Here is a 9,162-nt window from a genome sequence, read left to right on the forward strand (position 1 = left end):
ATTCCAATGTCTATACCAACTAATTTCTTAAAAATGTAAACCTATCCAGGTTAAATGAAGATCAAATAACAAATGTAGACTCACCGCTCTCATTTTCTGAACTTCATGAAGCTGTGTTACTTATGCCTAATGGTAAAGCACCAGGGCCTCACGGCTTTCCTGCTGAGTTTTATAAAGAATTCTGGGAACAACTGGCACCAACGTTTTATAAAACAGTCACATTTATCAAGGAAAGCCAATCACTACCACCTAACATGAATTCAGCCAACATATTCCAAAACCAGACAAAGATCCCACAAGTCCTTCAAGCTATTGCCCCGTTTCTTTAATCAATGCAGATGTAAAAATTATTTGCAAAGCACTAGCACAGAGAATAGAAAACACTCACTCCTCTCATAATCCACCTTGATCAAACAGGTTTCATCAAAGACAGACACTCGAGTGACAATGTCAGCAGACTCGTTAACATAATAGACTTTGACACTATTAAAAACCAGGAAATTACCATAGATGCTGAAAAAGCATTTGACAGAGTAAATTGGAAGTTCCTCATCGCTGCCCTCTATAAGTTTGGGTTTGGAGAATTATTCTTCAATTGTGTTAAAATATTATATCACAACCCCAATGCATCAGTCAGAACTAATAGACAGACTTCCAACAGGTTTTTTCTTGGAAGACGACCCAGACAGGGTTGCCCACTCTCTCCTTCTCTTTTTGCTATATTTATTGAGCCTCTAGCTGCAGCAATAAGACAGAATGAGAGCATTAAAGGTATTAAAACCAAACACAGCCATCATAAAATTAGTCTCTATGCAGATGACGTATTACTGTTTTTAAACAATTCACGTTCTGTAACTGATACAGCGACAACTATTAATGAATTCTCCTCCATATCATACTACTCAATTAATTGGAATAAATCTGTTTTGTTACCACGGAATAGTATTGCGGAGCAAATACTCTCAATACCGGTCAAATCAGGAAATATCAAATATCTAGGTGTTTATTTTTCCCCCAAATTATATGAAACTGGTGCAGCTAAACCACACCCCTTTACTGAAAAGCATACAGGACGATCTAACACGCAGGGTCAGCCTCCCTCTGTCCCTCATGGGCAAGGTAGCCACGGTTAAAATGAGAATCGTACCCAAAGTTAATTATCTCTTCTCAATGATTCCCACACAACCGCCACTAAAATGGTTCAAAACATTAGACTCATCCGTATCAAGCTTTATAGGGAACAATAAACCTGCAAGAATTAGTCGAAAAACGTTAAAATCTGCAAAAAGCCGTGGAGTAGGGTTGGGCGATGTCCCCTAAATTGGCAGTTGACGATGTTTGCAGTCAACCATCAGGATGGACGATGATATCGTCGAAGGGGGGGGGGGTTATTATTTGTTATTATATAAATATTATTCATTATTTTACTTTATTAATTTATTTATTTTATTTCCCAAATAATGACTCATCCGCGATGATCCAGTCTTAACTGAGGGAAGTGACTTTAAAAAAATAAAATAAACAAAATAGAAAAGAAGTGGTCCGGTCCTGCGTTAGATTAGACCGGTGGAGCGAGCGACCGTGTCGTCGGGCATCATTACCGCCTGCGTGAATCACGACTCGACGGAACCTGGACTTATTCTGAGCTAACATCCTAAGGTTCCCCTCGATGTCACCAACTCTGGCCCCCGGATAACACCTGACTGTAGCCGCTGGGAGCTCTACGTTTCTAACTTCAGAAGAGCCTATAACCAGAGTTGAGGGTTCAGCGGGTGTGTCGCTGAGGGGGGAGAACCTATTACTAACGTGGAGTCTTGGGTGCTCTAAGTTTTTGCGTTTAGCACTATGTTTCCTCCCAACCGGTACAAACCCCTGACTGTCTCCCGGCTGCTCGGAGAACGCTGGGGTGCTAACTAAGTTGAGCTTCTCCTCAGGCTGTTTCCTGTGACGTCATTTCCGGGTGAGCCTTTCCCAGTACTAGTCGTGTCTGACTGCTGTCCTCTTGTTTGGCATTAGCCTGACTACTATTGCTTACTCTAAGGGTTATCTGGGTTAATATTCACATCTAGCACCTTTTAGTAGCGAATACACTACTGTTAAACCGCTTGCTGTTCACTTTCTCATTTTGCTACATAAACCACTTCTCTTTACCTAAACACCGCTAGGCTTAGCTTAGAACCTAGCATGGCCACCACTCCTTCCGCCTTTCCCCCGTTCTGTGTCTGAGTTTAAACACACAGTTCAGCCAGTACTTAGTGATATTCTGAGAAAATACTCTGAGACCAGCTCCCATAGTATCAGTCCTAGTATAAATGACCACTTTGTTAATGATGCCTTACAAGCCCTCAGGAGTACACTCGATGTTGTTGCCCCCCTGAAACCTAAGTTCGTCAGACAAAACCGAGTAGCACCGTGGTTTAACGCTGAAACTCGTTCTCTTAAACAAGAAACCCATAAGTTGGAAAGAGAATGGCGCCGCTCCGGTTCAGAGCAATCTCTGGATATCTGGAAACATAGCCTATTAAATTATAAAAAAGCTCTGCGTAAAGCTAGAAGCCAGTACTATTCAACCTTAATATCAGAGAATGGAAATAATCCAAGATTTCTTTTTAGCACTATAGCTAAATTAACTCGCAGTCAGAGCTCAGTAGAACCACATGTTCCTGTTTCTCTCAGCTCTGATGATTTTCTTACATTTTTTGATAGTAAAATCTCAAACATTAGACATAAGTTAAAACGAGTTATTCCTACTATCAGCCCAGAACAGGCTGAAGTGGTAGAAATGGAGGCATCCATAGAAACCTCTGTAACACTAGACTGCTTCACTATTGTGGATCGAGCGGAATTAACATCAATTATTACGTCCTCCAAATCCTCAACGTGTCTGTTAGACCCAATTCCCACTAGACTTTTTAAAGAAACTTTTCCCCTAATTAATGATCCCATATTAACGATGATAAATACCCACAGGGCTCAGTCTTGGGACCGATCCTGTTTACGCTTTATATGCTACCCCTAGGAAACATAATCAGGAAACACAGCATTAATTTTCATTGTTATGCCGACGATACGCAGTGGTATTTTCTTTTTTTTTTTTTTTTCTTTTTTCTTAACTTGTTCTGTCCAACAGCTGAGCAAACAGATTAGAGCTGAAGGCTTTTTGTGTTGGACAGGTTTTACTATCACAAAAAGAGGTTATATAGCTTCCAGAAACTAGAGTGTAGATTTGTATAAACCCCTTTTTGTCGTATTATTTTTTATTTATTTGTTACATTTAGTGTGTGTGGGGAGGGAGAGGGGAAGAATGTGAGGGGAGGGTGGAAGAGAGTAAAAGGAAGAAAGGTGAAAAGGTGGGGGATACAAGCACTGATTTGACTAAGTTATTAATTTAAGCTGTAACAATTATACCAGATCTGCTGGAAAGACGAATGTTACATCAAAGGTGAAAATCTGACACTAAGATGAGCGAAAAAAAATCTGTCCATCAATACACTGTAGGTAAGGAGGAGGGATGAAGCAGACAGGGAGTGTGGCAGTGTGCACGTGCACGTGGGGGTGGAGATACATGCATGCTGCCGACGTGAACCGTGTGTTCATAAAGGGAGCCAGAACCTACCCAGCCAGACCAGCCAGACCAGGAAAGGGGAGGAGAGCCCCCCAGGCCAGAAGCCCCCCCAGCATCCGGACCCAGGCAGCCCGGGAGGGGAGGAGGAGGGGACCGCCCACCCCACCAGCCAGGCACAGAGAGGGCCCCCCTACAGGGGCCCCCCCAATGCCCAGAGGCACAAGCGAACCCAGTGTCCGGCCCCCAGGCCACAAGACAGGAGCGCTTAGCCGTACCAGGCGGCAGCCATGGGGGCCACCGGGCGCCGGACACCGAGACAAAGGCCAGGGACGAAGCCAGGGCCCCCGGAACCCATGAGCCAGCCACCACCCGACCGGCGCCCCGTCCCCGCAAGCCAGCCCAGGCACGCGACCTTAGCAACCCAGGGATCGCCACGCACCCACAGCCACAGCCACCCCCCTAAAACCCTACGCACTACAACCCCCCCCCCCCCCCCCCCCCCGCCATAATATCTGACCCCCCCCTCCCCAACCCTCTCAGTGCCCTCCCCTCTCTGTGATGGGGAGGGAAAGCCCCAGAGGGTCCCAGCGAGCCAGCCCCCAGGTCGGTCCTACCCATGCACTCACACACACATACTCAGTGGTATTTATCCATGAAGCCTGACCAGAATGACCAGATAGAGCAACTGAACGCCTGCATCAGAGACATCAAGACCTGGATGACAATTAATTACCTCCTCTTGAACACAGAAAAAACAGAGGTCATTATACCAGGTCCTAAAAACCTCAGAGATGCTCTGACTGCTCAGATAGTCTCCCTGGATGGCATAAGTATAGCCCCTAATTCCACAGTTAGAAACCTTGGGGTTTTATTTGACCAGGATTTATCATTTAAGGCTCACATATCTCAGGCATGTAGAACTGCCTTTTTTCACCTGAGGAATATTGCTAAGATCAGAAATATACTTTCTAAGAGTGATGCTGAAAAACTCATCCATGCATTTGTTACGTCGAGGCTGGATTGCTGTAACTCCTTGTTAGCAGCGTGTCCTAGGAGTTCCTTAAGAAGTCTCCAGCTTGTTCAGAATGCAGCAGCTAGATTGTTAGCAGGAACTAGCAGAAGAGATCACATCACTCCTGTGTTAGTTTCGCTCCATTGGCTCCCAGTTGATTCTAGAATCAAGTTCAATATCCTCCTGTTAACCTATAAGGCCTTACATGGACTGGCCCCGTCCTATATTAAGGACCTCATAGTCCCTTATCATCCAATGAGAACACTTCGCTCGCAAAATGCAGGACTGCTTGTGGTTCCTAGAATTAGTAAAAGTACAGTTGGAGGTAGAGCGTTTAGCCACCAAGCCCCTGTCTTATGGAATAAACTCCCAGCTCATGTAAGAGAGGCCGACTCAGTTTCTACATTCAAAATTAGACTGAAAACATTCCTCTTTGGACAGGCTTATTGTCAGACTAGTTAGTATTCAGAGATTATTTAATTTAATGTTAATTTATTTAAATTAAACTTAATAACTATTTCTTTTAAAAGGCTGCTAGAAGTTGAAGCTGGGGTAACTATGGTGCACTGGGGTTCTGTCCTCTTTTCTCATCTACTTCTACCCTTCCTCTCCTCTATTCTTGATCATCATTTATCATTTAGTTTTCCATGCCTCTGTTTGGTACAGTGCGATTCATGTATTGTCCCTCTTTTCCTCTCCCCTCCTGGGGAGTGGGAGTGCTTCCAGACTCCAGTTGTTTCATCCGTGCTCCAGTTCCTGACCGTCTACCTCGTCTTTGCTCCTGCTCCTACACCTGGCTGTGGATCCTGCCTCTGGCTCGTCTCTGCTCTGTACCTGACCGAGTACCTCGTCTCTGCTCCTGCTTCTACACCTGGCTGTGGATCCTGTCTCCGGCTCGACTCGCGCCTTTGACTGTCCCCACAACCACGGCTGGATGAAGCTCGTCTGCTGGACTTTATATATGTAGTTGTAGATTTAGATAAATTAATTCTTCTCTAAGAGTTCTGGTGAATTGCCTGTCCGTCCTGGGGGAGGATCCCTCCTTCATGTGGGCACCCCTGAGGTTTCTTCGTTTTTTCCGGAATTTGTTTTTTTGGGGAGTTTTTCCTTACCGCGAAGGGGGGTCTAAGGGCAGGGATGCCAGTATAGCTTAGTCAGTTTGTTAGTTCATTTTAGTATTTTCCTATTGAACTCTTTGTATTCGTGATCCTTTTGAGTTCATGTTTTACTTCGAAGCCCATCGAGACGACTGTTGTTGTGATTTTGGGCTATACAAATAAAATTGAATTGAATTGAATTGAATTGAATTGAATTGAGCCAAGGCCTCTCCAACTAAGATGTCATGGTTTGGGTTTCTTTGCCTTAGTTTTTGCTTCCTTTTATTTCTGTCATGTTTGAGTTCCGTTTCCTGTCTTATTTTGGAAGGTTTCCTGTTTTGTCATGCTTTTGATTTTTACTTCCCCGGTCCCAAGCTCTTCTGATCATGTTCACCTGTGTATCGTCAGTCCTGTTTTTATTTAAGTCTTTTCTCTGCCTTCCTCTTGTGCTGGTCCATTACCGCCTCTTCCCTGACTGTCTTCTCCCGTGTTTTAAAGTTTTGCTCACAGTATGTTTAGTTTTGTTTCCCTGCTTTGCAGCGCTTTATGTTAGTTTAATAAACCCCTTGCCCTGGAACCGTGTGCCTCCCATCTCTGCATGTATGTAGTTGTAGGGTTAGATAAGCTAATTCTTCTCTAAGAGTTCTGCAACATCCCCTATCCATCCTAGGAGAGGATCCCTCCTTCATGTGGAAATCCCTGAAGTTTCTTTTTTTCAGGAATCTATTTTTATTTTTTTCAGGAGTTTGTCCTTACAGAGGAGGATCTAAGGGCAGAGATGCCCATTTTTGTTTAGTCTGTTTAGTTTAGTTTAGTCATTACCAATTGAATTCTGTGACTTTATGTTCTTTATGATTCAAGTTTATTACACAACTGCCGATCTATTTGAAAAGAACTAATAAAGTCCAGAATTCAGACAAGAATATCTATGACATTAGAATTAAGTAAAAGTAGCAGCAAGATGACAAACAAGTATGATTATAGCGTGTGATTTTGAAAGAATATCATTTTCAAACCAAATAGTTAATTACCTGTGTGTGAAGAAAAGAACAACAGTGAAGACCAGAGCTGTGAGGGAAATTCCACTGCCGATCAAAGTGATGTAAGACAATCTCTGCAGGTCTTCAGAAGACGGTTCACCTGATGTGTTAAAGGGTACCTGAGAAAAACCAAACAAAAGACAGCTTTTTTTATATTGTAACCCATAAAAATCTCTGTCATTGTAATTCTTTCAGTGATGCACTATATATACAGATACAGAACCAGGTGTCCTAATCACTTGGTCTGGCCACAGGTGTATAAAATCAAGCCCTCAGGCATGCAGACTGTTTTTAAAACATTTGTGAAATAATGCGCCGCTCTCAGGAGCTCCGGGAATTCCAGTGTGGAACTGTCATAGGATGTCACCTGTGCAACAAATCCAGTGGAGAAATTTCCTCGCTACTAAATATTCCACAGTCAACCGTCAGCTCTATCACAACAAAATGGAAGAGTTTGGGAAGAACAGCAGCTCAGCCATGAAGTGGTAGGTCACATACACTGATCGACAGGGGTCAGTCAATGTTGAAGTGCATATTGCAAAAAGGTCGCTGACTTCCTGCACAGTCAATTGCTACAGAGCTCCAAACTTCATGTGACCTTCAGATCAGTCCACGTAGAGAACACAGAGATTCATGGAATGGGTTTCCATGGCCGAGCAGCTGCAATCAAGCCGCATATCACCAAGTGCAATGCAAAGCGTCAGACTCAGCGGTGTAAAGCACGCCACCACTTGACTCCTGAGCAGTGGAGACGCGTTCTCTGGAATGATGAATCCCATTTTTCCATCTGGCAATCTGATGGACGAGTCTGGGTTTGGAGGTTGCCTGGAGAAAGTTACATTTGGGACTGCATCATGCCAAGTGCGAAATTTGGTGGAGAAGTATTATGGTGTGGGGTGGTTTTTCAGGACTTGGCCCCTTGGTTCAAGAGAAAGGAACTCTGAATCCTGAAGGATACCAAAACATTTTGGACAATTCCATGCTCCCAACCTTGTGGGAACAGTTTGAAGCAGCCTTTTCCTCTTCCAGCATGACTGTGCACCAGTGCACAAAGCAGGGTCCATAAAGACATGGATGACAGAGTCTGGTGTTCATGAACATGACTGGCCTGCACAGAATCCTGACCTGAACCTGATACGACACCTTAAGGATGAATCAGAGCGGATACTAAGAGTCAGGTCTTCTCCACAGACATCAGTGTTTGACCTCACCAATGCGCTCTTTCAAAGAATGGTAAAAAAATTTCTATAAACACTCCTCCTCCTTGTGGACAGCCTTCTCAGAAGAGTTAAAACTGCAATAGCTTCAAAGGGTGGACCAACATCATACTGAACTCTAAGGGTTAGGAATGGGACACCACTTCAGTTAATGTGAGTCAAGCCAGGTGAGTCAATACTTTTGGTGATATAGTGTACGTCTGTTGCATGAACAGTGTTTGACAGGATCAGTTGGCCATCTGTGTAAAATCAATAAACTGCAATGGTGGCACTTTGAAGAGGCTTGGCTCCTTTTTTTACCATGCACTGCAGCCCTGTTTCTGATTGTGGCCAGCCCAATATACAGGCTTAACAAAAAAAATTATTTTCACAGAACCTATTAAAGCTTAGAATAGGTTGCTAAATTGTAAAGCATTTGTAAAACGTTAGTCTGAATAAGACTTTGATTAATAAAAGGAGGATCAGCCTTACCAGGAGTACACCAAAGTATGTGAGATGGTTACAAGAACAGGTGACTTGACTCTGATTTTTATCCCACAGGGTCTGGCAGCCATGACTGCTTAATTCTGGTGATAAAACAGGGATTTTTTTTAAGTTTACTTACTGTATAAAAGACATACCGGTACATTCTCTGTTTTTGTAAACTAAACCATGAACTATCCAGCATTGACTTATTTTGTTAGTAATAGAGATTCTTTACTCACTTCCAGAATCTTCTAGGAACACGCAGAGGGGGTTTTCTGATGATTGCTGTGACAAAACACAATTTAAACATTAACCAAGTATCTCATTTATACCATTTTAATTTTTTTAATTTTATTTTATTGGTTTACTTTTTATACATATGTTAGTAAGATTACAGCTGAGAATACAAAGCATTTAGGAACAAAGCACACTATTGTTATAGTGTCAGAATTGGCTGATCGTTACGTAAAAATTTTAGTTTGAATTCTGTTGTTTGTCTACATGTATTTCTTTTGGACATTTTGTTCTAACATAATTATCGAATGATTCATTCATTCATTCATTTTTGTATTCTGTTTTCCCTTTCGAGGTCACGGGGCTGCTTGAGCCTATCCCGGCCACTTGTGGGTGAAGGAAGGGGGACACCCTGGACAGGTCGCCAGTCTGTCGCAGGGTAGAATGTCCACAATCACACACCCATTCACTCTCACACCCATTCACTCACACCTATGGACAATTTAGAGTTGCCAATTAACCTATGAAGCAT

At 43.2% G+C, this 9,162-nt stretch overlaps 1 long non-coding RNA gene across 1 annotated transcript; it reads right to left on the reverse strand.

Moving 5' to 3' along the window:
* Nucleotides 1-6,661: 6,661 nt before the first annotated feature.
* Nucleotides 6,662-8,752, reverse strand: LOC144991039 (uncharacterized). Its single transcript, XR_013654954.1, has 3 exons — nt 8,636-8,752; nt 8,403-8,497; nt 6,662-6,833 (listed from the first exon to the last, which is right to left on the reverse strand). It is a non-coding gene; the product is annotated as an uncharacterized LOC144991039 (long non-coding RNA).
* Between the last annotated feature and the right edge of the window lie 410 nt (nt 8,753-9,162).

The sequence above is a fragment of the Oryzias latipes genome, chromosome 3 (genome assembly GCF_053564925.1).
Source record: "Oryzias latipes strain Hd-rR chromosome 3, Olatipes_Hd-rR_3.1".
Taxonomy (NCBI): Eukaryota; Metazoa; Chordata; class Actinopteri; order Beloniformes; family Adrianichthyidae; genus Oryzias; species Oryzias latipes.